We start from the raw sequence: 12976 nt of genomic DNA on the forward strand, positions 1-12976 counted from the left end.
ACGTCTTTTGTAGCGGGCGTCCCTCTACTGCAGTGTCACACATGACGAATAAAAAGGAAAACAGCAGAACGTCTGTGTAGGGCCATGTTTTTACCTACAGTGTCACTTGGCTGAATGTGTATAAGGCTCTGTGGCATCACTCAAACGCAGCCAAATTGTCACACTAGCTGTGTATCTCTAACAAAGTTGACGTATGTCCTCACCTCGGTGCCGGTTAAAACGATTTCGCACCCGGGTGGGCTCGAACCACCAACCTTTCGGTTAACAGCCGAACGCGCTAGCCGAGTGCGCCACTTTTTTTTTTTTTTTTTTTTTTGTTTTGTTTGTTTTTGTTTATATATATATATATATATATATAGATATATATATTTTGCGGTGGTATATCTCAGGATCACTACCTCTCAAGCTCGTCTTCACTTAGTAATGGCATGAATGTTTCCGTGTCGTTCTGCATTCATCGATGTTTGAGTTGCTTGAAGGCTTGATTCAATGGCGTCGTCTCTTAGCGTTGAGAGTATGTTCGCCGAGATGGCCGCCGTGCTGTTTTCTTGCAGTTATTCACTAAAGTAACTGGTGTGTTCCTTGAGTTGGTGGAGACAAAATCAACAAGAGCATATGTTTCTCTTTCAGCATCATAGATAATAAGGAGAAAATAAAGGTCCGTGTTGAGGAAAAACGGGTATCTAGAAAGAAATACTGCCTCGTCTGAGTTAAACTTCATCAAATTAAACTATACGTGTCTTCTGGGGAACGTAAAGAAACAGAAATAAATATTGGCTCCACAAGTTTAGCATCCTGTTGCATGCTGCTTCTCTTGGGCCTTAGGTGCACACATTGCACCAACCATGAAACAATAAAAGTCCTGAGAACTGACAAAGAGATACCCTGATAATAGAAGAAATAAATAAAAAGCAATAATCGTACTCAATAGTTCGCACACTTAAAGTTTTCCATCATTCAAAGCAACGGTGAGAAATTTCTGAAATTTTTCTTTATATTTTCGTAATCGTTTGATCGCGTAATATTCGGCAATAAGATACATGAGAAAATCAGAAAGTGTAGGCGTTTTAGTCGTCAGCATATAATAGAGGTACTGTCCAATTAACCAGGTATAGCTATTATTTTTAGATTTCGGAAATAATTGCCAGTCCGGGTGGAGTATATCCTGCAGTTGTATTGCGGATGGCGACGTTCTATTAATAAGAGCCAGTTTCATTCTCGTCCAGTTCCAGATTTGCGTTTGATCTCTGCAGTATAATATGTGTTGCAACGTTTCCACATGTCCACATGCGTCGCAAGTCGGTGTAGGCCGTAATTGGATCTTACACAATTTCTCTCCCGTGGGCATCACCTCGTTCACAACATCATACCACAAGGAACGTACTCGGGAACGAAGAAGAGGAGTGCTGATATTCATCCAAATTTGTCGCCAGTTCTTGCCAGGATACTTCATTTCAATAGAGTTATTCTGTTGCCGATTCGTAAATACACTGTAAACAGCCGCAGCAGTGAATGCTTGCAGGTGCTGATGCACATAGCTGGACTCCACGTAATATCGGCGAATATGAACGAGCTCGGGATGGATAGGTCCAACATTTATCGGTGGCGTCATATCCGGTGGTCGTAACTGCTGGAATAGACGTGCCGTAAGACATGTCTGACTACATCGTAAGATCCTTGATGTTCTAGCTAGAAAAATCGCTAAGCACTGTGATTCAACATCTTTAAGGGCTAGACCACCTTTATAGTGAGGTAAAGCGGTAGCCTTGAAAGCGACTTTAAAAATATTACCTCGCCAAACGTACCAGCCTGCAAGAGCTAAAATTCTGTTTGCAATATCGGTAGGAATAGGGAGAACAGCGGCAACATGGTAAATCTTGCTGAGAACATAATAATTGACGAAATGTGCTCTCTGAATCCTGTCTAAAGACCGCATATTGTGCTCTCGAATCAAAGCTCGAAGGACGTTGAGCTTCTGTTCCCAATTCACTCTCACCATTTCCCGTGGATTCGAAGTGAGAATCAAGCCAAGGTGCTTGAGTTGGTTGGTTGCCTCTAACCAAACGGTGTTCGCAAAGCGAGCCTGCGGACCTAAATGCAAGACTTTGGATTTCCGTTCGTTAAGGCGTGCACCGCAGGCGCTGGCATACCGGTGTACAAGCCGTCGCACGGTATCGAACTCTTCGTCGTTGTTGATAAGGACGCTAATATCGTCCGCATAGGCATGACAGACGGTCTTTGTATTCAGCGTTTGAAGACCCGGTAAGGTGACGCAAAACGTCTTCAGTAGTGGCTCTATAGCAATGGCGAAAAGAGTCGTAGAAAGCGGGCACCCTTGTCGCAAACCTTGTTGAATGGGCACAGGGGCTGTTAACTGGCCGTTGAATTTCACGCGGGAAGACGTATGGCTGATACAGTTCCTGATTATCTGTACGAAATACTGGTTGAAACCCAGTTTTTCCAGCGTTCTGAACAGAAATCCGTGGTTAGTCCTATCAAATGCCTTATCGAAGTCAAAAAAGACTATTGCCAACGTGGTCTTGCAAATCCAAGTCAAATATGCAATATCTCGGTATTCGCACAGGGCGTCTATCATTGATCGGCCAGTAACCACGTTCATGTGATATGAACCAAGAACATTACGAAGGACTGGCTTGAGTCTGGCATTGATAATCCGAGTAAAGATTTTGAAATCTGCGTTGAGTAGGGTGATTGGTCGTAAGTTATTGAGTGAAGTCCCCGGTGACGGTTTGGAGACTAAGACTATCATGCCCTCAGTAAACTGCGATGGAAGAGCAGTATTCATTAACAATTCATTATACATGATAGTCAGTTCGTCGCCGAAAACATCCCAGTACCGAAGATAAAATTCAATCGGCAAACCGTCTAAGCCTGCAGCTTTTCCTTTCGCCGCAGACGTAATGATAGACTTCACTTCGAAGTTAGTTATGGTTGCCAGGAGCTGTGCGTGGTCGTCCGGATCCACCGATGCCGTAATGTTAGACAAAAATTCCTCTCCCGCCACTACATCTGTGTCATGCAGTGAGTAAAGTTGCCGGAAATGATTCCGGATAAAAGCCTTAAGCTCGCCTTGCTCATCATAAACACGACCTTCGTCATCTGTCAGTTGAGTAATGATTTTTTGTCTGCCCCTTTTAGCTTCCCGTATGACGTGGTACAAGGACGCAGACTCATTAAAGGTGTCATCGGAAGAGCGTGCCCGGACTTGGGCTCCTGCCAGAGACTCACGAACCAAAGCGGTGATTTTGGCTTTGGTACGTTTAATGCGTAGGAGATTGCCAGGCAGTGCAGAGGAATCGTTATACAACTGTCGGAGAGCGGTAAAATAAAACTCCAACGTCTGTTTCTTCCAGTACGCCTTAGCCCTGGCAAACTGACAAATACATTTCTTTATGTGCGGCTTCACTAACTCCGTCCACCAATGAACACGCTCCCTATATCGTTGCCGTCGCTGGAGGCACCATTGCCACGTTGCAATAAGATCCTTCTTCAGGTCGCCGTCGTTCAACAGGGCGACGTTCAGTTGCCAGACGCCTCGACCCAAAAAGGTTTTCTGCGAGACATGCCGAAGCGTGATGTGATACGCACAGTGGTCGCTAAAATTAACAGGCCATATTTCACAATCCCTGGCAGCGCTTAAAATGTCTTTAGATACATAAAACCTATCCAGACGACTAGCGGAGGCAGCGGTAACATAAGTATATCCGGCGACCTGCGGGCGAAGTGAGCACCAGGTATCTTGTAAGTCCAGCCCATCAATTAAATCTCGCAACTCCAAACAAAAATTAAAATTCGGACACTGGTCTTCTCTGCGTACAACACAATTAAAATCGCCGCCCAATAAAATCCTCGAACAACCACAGGATAATAACGGTACAATTTCATCGCGATAAAAAACACTCCTATCCCTTCGGCCTGTAGATCCAGTCGGGGCGTAGACGTTGATCAAAAGCAAATCTTCGAATTGTACGACAATCCCTCTACCCGTTTCTAAAATCGCTCGAGGTCTGCAAGTGATGCCCGCTTTGTACAAAATTGCAGTCCCTGCCTCATCGCCGATATTGATGATGGCCTCATAGCCCGTGACATTCCCGACCTTGGGTGTGACGACTTCTTGTAAGAAAACGATATCTATATCGGCGGCGTACATATAGTCAGTCAAACATTTTAATTTGACATCAGATGTTATTCGATTTATATTAGCAGTTGCAATTTTGTAATCCCGCATAAGAAAGGGCAATACTATGTTATTGCGTATCGTCGGCCCAGGACGGCTGCTTGCTCGACCCCGGCGGGGGAGTGGTATCCATAAAAGCATCGGGTCCAGAACTGTCGACATGCATCACCACATCGGTCTCCTCTGAATGCTGCACGACCTGTACTCCATCGTCTGTAACGATTCTCTCACATTCATCGGTCCGGAACTGCTTGATTGTACGTTGCAGTTTCTGTTCAAGAGTACGAGTTTCCTCGTCACTCTGCTTACGGACCGATTTCTTTTGTCGTCCTTTCTTCTGAGGACGGACGTCCTCAACGTGTTCGTTGATGTCGGGTTTCGCAGCGGTAAGAGTAGCACCCGCGGGAAACTGTTCGTTGCCGGAAACTGCGCTTAGTGGAGAAGACACTTCAAGGGGATGGGAAACTCGCGGCTGGTTACCAGAGTCCTCAGGTGGAAGACTCTCCGCAGATGGGTGCAGATGTTGATTGGGCAATCCTGGCGGAAGTTCCACACGGACCACGCCAGCATCAGAAGGGCGCGAATTTCCGGCCCCGTCGATTGCAGAGTTGTCCACGTCAGAATCAACGGGCAGTCGGCTCGCCGTAGCTGTGTTTACATCGGCGGCGGTCACGTCAGGCACAACCTCAGCCGCGTGCAGCTGTGGCGCGCTAACGACAGACGGACCGACAAGGCTCTCGGCATACGTCGGCCTATTGCCAACCTGCCCTGCTGCAAGGGCATCGCGTTGTCGCAAAACACGACGCACTGGTTTAGCACGGGGACACGCGGCCTTCAGATGGTCCGTAGAGCCACAAAGTACACAAGTACGTGGTTGCCCCTCGTACATAACGAGTGCCCGGAAGCCTTGTATCACGACATTCGACGGGATATGCTTCGAGAGGTCAATTCGCGCTACCCTGACACCATTATCCACATTGAAGTGTTTAAGTCCACTCCACTGCTCTTGGTGAATGTCCAATACGTTCCCATACTGGGACAGACATTGCCGAATACGTGCAAGTTCAATTTCAAATGGTAGGTTGAACACACGGACCGTGCGCAGACCTAACCCAGCATGGGTAACGACAACTTTACAAATTTCACCATCAGAATTAACGAACTCGGCAGTACCCTTAGTTAAGTCCATTACACGTAAACAAGGCTCGTCACTAACAAGTTTCACGTAGACAGCATTCGCCAGGAAATCGTATGAAAATCCTAAAACTTCCTCGTCTGTAAGACTCAATCTGTCGAAGAAGAAATCGACTAATTCGTGGACCTGTGGTCGGCTAAAACCGAACGGGAATTGGAAACGCAACGTGTAACGGCGTAACTGATCATCCATGGCAAAGGCCATGATGTACTTACAAGGCCCAACCAGCTGCAGGCGCCGCCAAACACGCGCGGAGCGAGCACTCCGGCACGTCTGCACACGGCCGCTGCTGCGGCGGAACTGCGCCACGGAGGCCTTGACTTTGGCTCCCTTGTGCTCTGTATATCAACGCAATTCGTATACCTTCTGCAGGAATCTCGCAGAATGGTAGCATTTGCTTACGCCTCTTCACATGGATAACGTGCATGCACACTGTAGCGAGGCTCGTAAACGAATGACATCGCCAAGCATGACATTATACTACAAAATGCATACAAACCAATGTTCTGCCTATGCATTCAGAAAACCTCTGAGACCAGTAGAATACTTGTCATAGGTTGTAGAACATCCCTTTCATTCAGTGTACTGCCATGTGTTAGATGCTGCTCGAGATAGCTCCGCTCCTTGCAGGAAGGTTTAAAAAATGAATGCCTTCTGTGAGGTTCGAACTCACGACCCCTGGTTTACGAGACCAGTGCTCTACCACTGAGCTAAGAAGGCGGCAGCTTAGCGTTTGTGAGCTATCCCCAAATTGTTACTTCATCGTACTGAATCTTGCAGCCCTCGACCAGATATCGGATTTGGCACACAGCTGCTGCTGGGGGTGTCCACATTGCCGTTTTCCAAATCTCTTGAATGTTTCGCCCTTACGATCGACGACGAGCGTCGGCCCACCAAAAGTTTGCGGTCTGCACAATCCTGACCTAGTGCACAGCTTGTGGGATAGCGTGGCTCGACTGCGAAATGCGCCTTTCGGCTCCTCTCTCTGGCTACAGTGCGCTGTTGTCCACAGTGGCACTGGCGTTGCCCATGGGGCTTCATGTAAGGCGACTGCACGTCGCTCGGCCAACAGCGGCCTACTGCAGACCGACACTTAAGACACACCAAATACAAATCGACATCGAGAGACAGGCCCTGTCATATGGCACTCGCGACGTATATGCTGAAATTGAATGTAAAGAATACGTCTTTTGTAGCGGGCGTCCCTCTACTGCAGTGTCACACATGACGAATAAAAAGGAAAACAGCAGAACGTCTGTGTAGGGCCATGTTTTTACCTACAGTGTCACTTGGCTGAATGTGTATAAGGCTCTGTGGCATCACTCAAACGCAGCCAAATTGTCACACTAGCTGTGTATCTCTAACAAAGTTGACGTATGTCCTCACCTCGGTGCCGGTTAAAACGATTTCGCACCCGGGTGGGCTCGAACCACCAACCTTTCGGTTAACAGCCGAACGCGCTAGCCGAGTGCGCCACGGAGGCCTTGACTTTGGCTCCCTTGTGCTCTGTATATCAACGCAATTCGTATACCTTCTGCAGGAATCTCGCAGAATGGTAGCATTTGCTTACGCCTCTTCACATGGATAACGTGCATGCACACTGTAGCGAGGCTCGTAAACGAATGACATCGCCAAGCATGACATTATACTACAAAATGCATACAAACCAATGTTCTGCCTATGCATTCAGAAAACCTCTGAGACCAGTAGAATACTTGTCATAGGTTGTAGAACATCCCTTTCATTCAGTGTACTGCCATGTGTTAGATGCTGCTCGAGATAGCTCCGCTCCTTGCAGGAAGGTTTAAAAAATGAATGCCTTCTGTGAGGTTCGAACTCACGACCCCTGGTTTACGAGACCAGTGCTCTACCACTGAGCTAAGAAGGCGGCAGCTTAGCGTTTGTGAGCTATCCCCAAATTGTTACTTCATCATACTGAATCTTGCAGCCCTCGACCAGATATCGGATTTGGCACACAGCTGCTGCTGGGGGTGTCCACATTGCCGTTTTCCAAATCTCTTGAATGTTTCGCCCTTACGATCGACGACGAGCGTCGGCCCACCAAAAGTTTGCGGTCTGCACAATCCTGACCTAGTGCACAGCTTGTGGGATAGCGTGGCTCGACTGCGAAATGCGCCTTTCGGCTCCTCTCTCTGGCTACAGTGCGCTGTTGTCCACAGTGGCACTGGCGTTGCCCATGGGGCTTCATGTAAGGCGACTGCACGTCGCTCGGCCAACAGCGGCCTACTGCAGACCGACACTTAAGACACACCAAATACAAATCGACATCGAGAGACAGGCCCTGTCATATGGCACTCGCGACGTATATGCTGAAATTGAATGTAAAGAATACGTCTTTTGTAGCGGGCGTCCCTCTACTGCAGTGTCACACATGACGAATAAAAAGGAAAACAGCAGAACGTCTGTGTAGGGCCATGTTTTTACCTACAGTGTCACTTGGCTGAATGTGTATAAGGCTCTGTGGCATCACTCAAACGCAGCCAAATTGTCACACTAGCTGTGTATCTCTAACAAAGTTGACGTATGTCCTCACCTCGGTGCCGGTTAAAACGATTTCGCACCCGGGTGGGCTCGAACCACCAACCTTTCGGTTAACAGCCGAACGCGCTAGCCGAGTGCGCCACGGAGGCCTTGACTTTGGCTCCCTTGTGCTCTGTATATCAACGCAATTCGTATACCTTCTGCAGGAATCTCGCAGAATGGTAGCATTTGCTTACGCCTCTTCACATGGATAACGTGCATGCACACTGTAGCGAGGCTCGTAAACGAATGACATCGCCAAGCATGACATTATACTACAAAATGCATACAAACCAATGTTCTGCCTATGCATTCAGAAAACCTCTGAGACCAGTAGAATACTTGTCATAGGTTGTAGAACATCCCTTTCATTCAGTGTACTGCCATGTGTTAGATGCTGCTCGAGATAGCTCCGCTCCTTGCAGGAAGGTTTAAAAAATGAATGCCTTCTGTGAGGTTCGAACTCACGACCCCTGGTTTACGAGACCAGTGCTCTACCACTGAGCTAAGAAGGCGGCAGCTTAGCGTTTGTGAGCTATCCCCAAATTGTTACTTCATCGTACTGAATCTTGCAGCCCTCGACCAGATATCGGATTTGGCACACAGCTGCTGCTGGGGGTGTCCACATTGCCGTTTTCCAAATCTCTTGAATGTTTCGCCCTTACGATCGACGACGAGCGTCGGCCCACCAAAAGTTTGCGGTCTGCACAATCCTGACCTAGTGCACAGCTTGTGGGATAGCGTGGCTCGACTGCGAAATGCGCCTTTCGGCTCCTCTCTCTGGCTACAGTGCGCTGTTGTCCACAGTGGCACTGGCGTTGCCCATGGGGCTTCATGTAAGGCGACTGCACGTCGCTCGGCCAACAGCGGCCTACTGCAGACCGACACTTAAGACACACCAAATACAAATCGACATCGAGAGACAGGCCCTGTCATATGGCACTCGCGACGTATATGCTGAAATTGAATGTAAAGAATACGTCTTTTGTAGCGGGCGTCCCTCTACTGCAGTGTCACACATGACGAATAAAAAGGAAAACAGCAGAACGTCTGTGTAGGGCCATGTTTTTACCTACAGTGTCACTTGGCTGAATGTGTATAAGGCTCTGTGGCATCACTCAAACGCAGCCAAATTGTCACACTAGCTGTGTATCTCTAACAAAGTTGACGTATGTCCTCACCTCGGTGCCGGTTAAAACGATTTCGCACCCGGGTGGGCTCGAACCACCAACCTTTCGGTTAACAGCCGAACGCGCTAGCCGAGTGCGCCACGGAGGCCTTGACTTTGGCTCCCTTGTGCTCTGTATATCAACGCAATTCGTATACCTTCTGCAGGAATCTCGCAGAATGGTAGCATTTGCTTACGCCTCTTCACATGGATAACGTGCATGCACACTGTAGCGAGGCTCGTAAACGAATGACATCGCCAAGCATGACATTATACTACAAAATGCATACAAACCAATGTTCTGCCTATGCATTCAGAAAACCTCTGAGACCAGTAGAATACTTGTCATAGGTTGTAGAACATCCCTTTCATTCAGTGTACTGCCATGTGTTAGATGCTGCTCGAGATAGCTCCGCTCCTTGCAGGAAGGTTTAAAAAATGAATGCCTTCTGTGAGGTTCGAACTCACGACCCCTGGTTTACGAGACCAGTGCTCTACCACTGAGCTAAGAAGGCGGCAGCTTAGCGTTTGTGAGCTATCCCCAAATTGTTACTTCATCATACTGAATCTTGCAGCCCTCGACCAGATATCGGATTTGGCACACAGCTGCTGCTGGGGGTGTCCACATTGCCGTTTTCCAAATCTCTTGAATGTTTCGCCCTTACGATCGACGACGAGCGTCGGCCCACCAAAAGTTTGCGGTCTGCACAATCCTGACCTAGTGCACAGCTTGTGGGATAGCGTGGCTCGACTGCGAAATGCGCCTTTCGGCTCCTCTCTCTGGCTACAGTGCGCTGTTGTCCACAGTGGCACTGGCGTTGCCCATGGGGCTTCATGTAAGGCGACTGCACGTCGCTCGGCCAACAGCGGCCTACTGCAGACCGACACTTAAGACACACCAAATACAAATCGACATCGAGAGACAGGCCCTGTCATATGGCACTCGCGACGTATATGCTGAAATTGAATGTAAAGAATACGTCTTTTGTAGCGGGCGTCCCTCTACTGCAGTGTCACACATGACGAATAAAAAGGAAAACAGCAGAACGTCTGTGTAGGGCCATGTTTTTACCTACAGTGTCACTTGGCTGAATGTGTATAAGGCTCTGTGGCATCACTCAAACGCAGCCAAATTGTCACACTAGCTGTGTATCTCTAACAAAGTTGACGTATGTCCTCACCTCGGTGCCGGTTAAAACGATTTCGCACCCGGGTGGGCTCGAACCACCAACCTTTCGGTTAACAGCCGAACGCGCTAGCCGAGTGCGCCACGGAGGCCTTGACTTTGGCTCCCTTGTGCTCTGTATATCAACGCAATTCGTATACCTTCTGCAGGAATCTCGCAGAATGGTAGCATTTGCTTACGCCTCTTCACATGGATAACGTGCATGCACACTGTAGCGAGGCTCGTAAACGAATGACATCGCCAAGCATGACATTATACTACAAAATGCATACAAACCAATGTTCTGCCTATGCATTCAGAAAACCTCTGAGACCAGTAGAATACTTGTCATAGGTTGTAGAACATCCCTTTCATTCAGTGTACTGCCATGTGTTAGATGCTGCTCGAGATAGCTCCGCTCCTTGCAGGAAGGTTTAAAAAATGAATGCCTTCTGTGAGGTTCGAACTCACGACCCCTGGTTTACGAGACCAGTGCTCTACCACTGAGCTAAGAAGGCGGCAGCTTAGCGTTTGTGAGCTATCCCCAAATTGTTACTTCATCATACTGAATCTTGCAGCCCTCGACCAGATATCGGATTTGGCACACAGCTGCTGCTGGGGGTGTCCACATTGCCGTTTTCCAAATCTCTTGAATGTTTCGCCCTTACGATCGACGACGAGCGTCGGCCCACCAAAAGTTTGCGGTCTGCACAATCCTGACCTAGTGCACAGCTTGTGGGATAGCGTGGCTCGACTGCGAAATGCGCCTTTCGGCTCCTCTCTCTGGCTACAGTGCGCTGTTGTCCACAGTGGCACTGGCGTTGCCCATGGGGCTTCATGTAAGGCGACTGCACGTCGCTCGGCCAACAGCGGCCTACTGCAGACCGACACTTAAGACACACCAAATACAAATCGACATCGAGAGACAGGCCCTGTCATATGGCACTCGCGACGTATATGCTGAAATTGAATGTAAAGAATACGTCTTTTGTAGCGGGCGTCCCTCTACTGCAGTGTCACACATGACGAATAAAAAGGAAAACAGCAGAACGTCTGTGTAGGGCCATGTTTTTACCTACAGTGTCACTTGGCTGAATGTGTATAAGGCTCTGTGGCATCACTCAAACGCAGCCAAATTGTCACACTAGCTGTGTATCTCTAACAAAGTTGACGTATGTCCTCACCTCGGTGCCGGTTAAAACGATTTCGCACCCGGGTGGGCTCGAACCACCAACCTTTCGGTTAACAGCCGAACGCGCTAGCCGAGTGCGCCACGGAGGCCTTGACTTTGGCTCCCTTGTGCTCTGTATATCAACGCAATTCGTATACCTTCTGCAGGAATCTCGCAGAATGGTAGCATTTGCTTACGCCTCTTCACATGGATAACGTGCATGCACACTGTAGCGAGGCTCGTAAACGAATGACATCGCCAAGCATGACATTATACTACAAAATGCATACAAACCAATGTTCTGCCTATGCATTCAGAAAACCTCTGAGACCAGTAGAATACTTGTCATAGGTTGTAGAACATCCCTTTCATTCAGTGTACTGCCATGTGTTAGATGCTGCTCGAGATAGCTCCGCTCCTTGCAGGAAGGTTTAAAAAATGAATGCCTTCTGTGAGGTTCGAACTCACGACCCCTGGTTTACGAGACCAGTGCTCTACCACTGAGCTAAGAAGGCGGCAGCTTAGCGTTTGTGAGCTATCCCCAAATTGTTACTTCATCATACTGAATCTTGCAGCCCTCGACCAGATATCGGATTTGGCACACAGCTGCTGCTGGGGGTGTCCACATTGCCGTTTTCCAAATCTCTTGAATGTTTCGCCCTTACGATCGACGACGAGCGTCGGCCCACCAAAAGTTTGCGGTCTGCACAATCCTGACCTAGTGCACAGCTTGTGGGATAGCGTGGCTCGACTGCGAAATGCGCCTTTCGGCTCCTCTCTCTGGCTACAGTGCGCTGTTGTCCACAGTGGCACTGGCGTTGCCCATGGGGCTTCATGTAAGGCGACTGCACGTCGCTCGGCCAACAGCGGCCTACTGCAGACCGACACTTAAGACACACCAAATACAAATCGACATCGAGAGACAGGCCCTGTCATATGGCACTCGCGACGTATATGCTGAAATTGAATGTAAAGAATACGTCTTTTGTAGCGGGCGTCCCTCTACTGCAGTGTCACACATGACGAATAAAAAGGAAAACAGCAGAACGTCTGTGTAGGGCCATGTTTTTACCTACAGTGTCACTTGGCTGAATGTGTATAAGGCTCTGTGGCATCACTCAAACGCAGCCAAATTGTCACACTAGCTGTGTATCTCTAACAAAGTTGACGTATGTCCTCACCTCGGTGCCGGTTAAAACGATTTCGCACCCGGGTGGGCTCGAACCACCAACCTTTCGGTTAACAGCCGAACGCGCTAGCCGAGTGCGCCACGGAGGCCTTGACTTTGGCTCCCTTGTGCTCTGTATATCAACGCAATTCGTATACCTTCTGCAGGAATCTCGCAGAATGGTAGCATTTGCTTACGCCTCTTCACATGGATAACGTGCATGCACACTGTAGCGAGGCTCGTAAACGAATGACATCGCCAAGCATGACATTATACTACAAAATGCATACAAACCAATGTTCTGCCTATGCATTCAGAAAACCTCTGAGACCAGTAGAATACTTGTCATAGGTTGTAGAACATCCCTTTC

The 12976-nt window shown here is 48.4% G+C and overlaps 12 non-coding genes across 12 annotated transcripts; all 12 read right to left on the bottom strand.

Moving 5' to 3' along the window:
• Positions 1-6041: 6041 nt before the first annotated feature.
• Trnat-cgu lies at positions 6042-6113 on the bottom strand. The gene has a single exon. It is a non-coding gene; the product is annotated as a tRNA-Thr (tRNA).
• A 689-nt stretch (positions 6114-6802) lies between these two features.
• On the bottom strand, positions 6803-6876 carry Trnan-guu. Its single transcript has one exon. It is a non-coding gene; the product is annotated as a tRNA-Asn (tRNA).
• Positions 6877-7209: 333 nt separating this feature from the next.
• On the bottom strand, positions 7210-7281 carry Trnat-cgu. The gene has a single exon. It is a non-coding gene; the product is annotated as a tRNA-Thr (tRNA).
• A 689-nt stretch (positions 7282-7970) lies between these two features.
• Trnan-guu lies at positions 7971-8044 on the bottom strand. The gene has a single exon. It is a non-coding gene; the product is annotated as a tRNA-Asn (tRNA).
• Positions 8045-8377: 333 nt separating this feature from the next.
• Trnat-cgu lies at positions 8378-8449 on the bottom strand. Its single transcript has one exon. It is a non-coding gene; the product is annotated as a tRNA-Thr (tRNA).
• A 689-nt stretch (positions 8450-9138) lies between these two features.
• Positions 9139-9212, bottom strand: Trnan-guu. The gene has a single exon. It is a non-coding gene; the product is annotated as a tRNA-Asn (tRNA).
• Positions 9213-9545: 333 nt separating this feature from the next.
• Positions 9546-9617, bottom strand: Trnat-cgu. Its single transcript has one exon. It is a non-coding gene; the product is annotated as a tRNA-Thr (tRNA).
• A 689-nt stretch (positions 9618-10306) lies between these two features.
• Positions 10307-10380, bottom strand: Trnan-guu. Its single transcript has one exon. It is a non-coding gene; the product is annotated as a tRNA-Asn (tRNA).
• Positions 10381-10713: 333 nt separating this feature from the next.
• Trnat-cgu lies at positions 10714-10785 on the bottom strand. The gene has a single exon. It is a non-coding gene; the product is annotated as a tRNA-Thr (tRNA).
• Positions 10786-11474: 689 nt separating this feature from the next.
• Trnan-guu lies at positions 11475-11548 on the bottom strand. Its single transcript has one exon. It is a non-coding gene; the product is annotated as a tRNA-Asn (tRNA).
• Positions 11549-11881: 333 nt separating this feature from the next.
• Trnat-cgu lies at positions 11882-11953 on the bottom strand. Its single transcript has one exon. It is a non-coding gene; the product is annotated as a tRNA-Thr (tRNA).
• A 689-nt stretch (positions 11954-12642) lies between these two features.
• Trnan-guu lies at positions 12643-12716 on the bottom strand. The gene has a single exon. It is a non-coding gene; the product is annotated as a tRNA-Asn (tRNA).
• Between the last annotated feature and the right edge of the window lie 260 nt (positions 12717-12976).

This window comes from Schistocerca americana, chromosome 5 (assembly GCF_021461395.2).
Source record: "Schistocerca americana isolate TAMUIC-IGC-003095 chromosome 5, iqSchAmer2.1, whole genome shotgun sequence".
Lineage (NCBI taxonomy): Eukaryota > Metazoa > Arthropoda > Insecta > Orthoptera > Acrididae > Schistocerca > Schistocerca americana.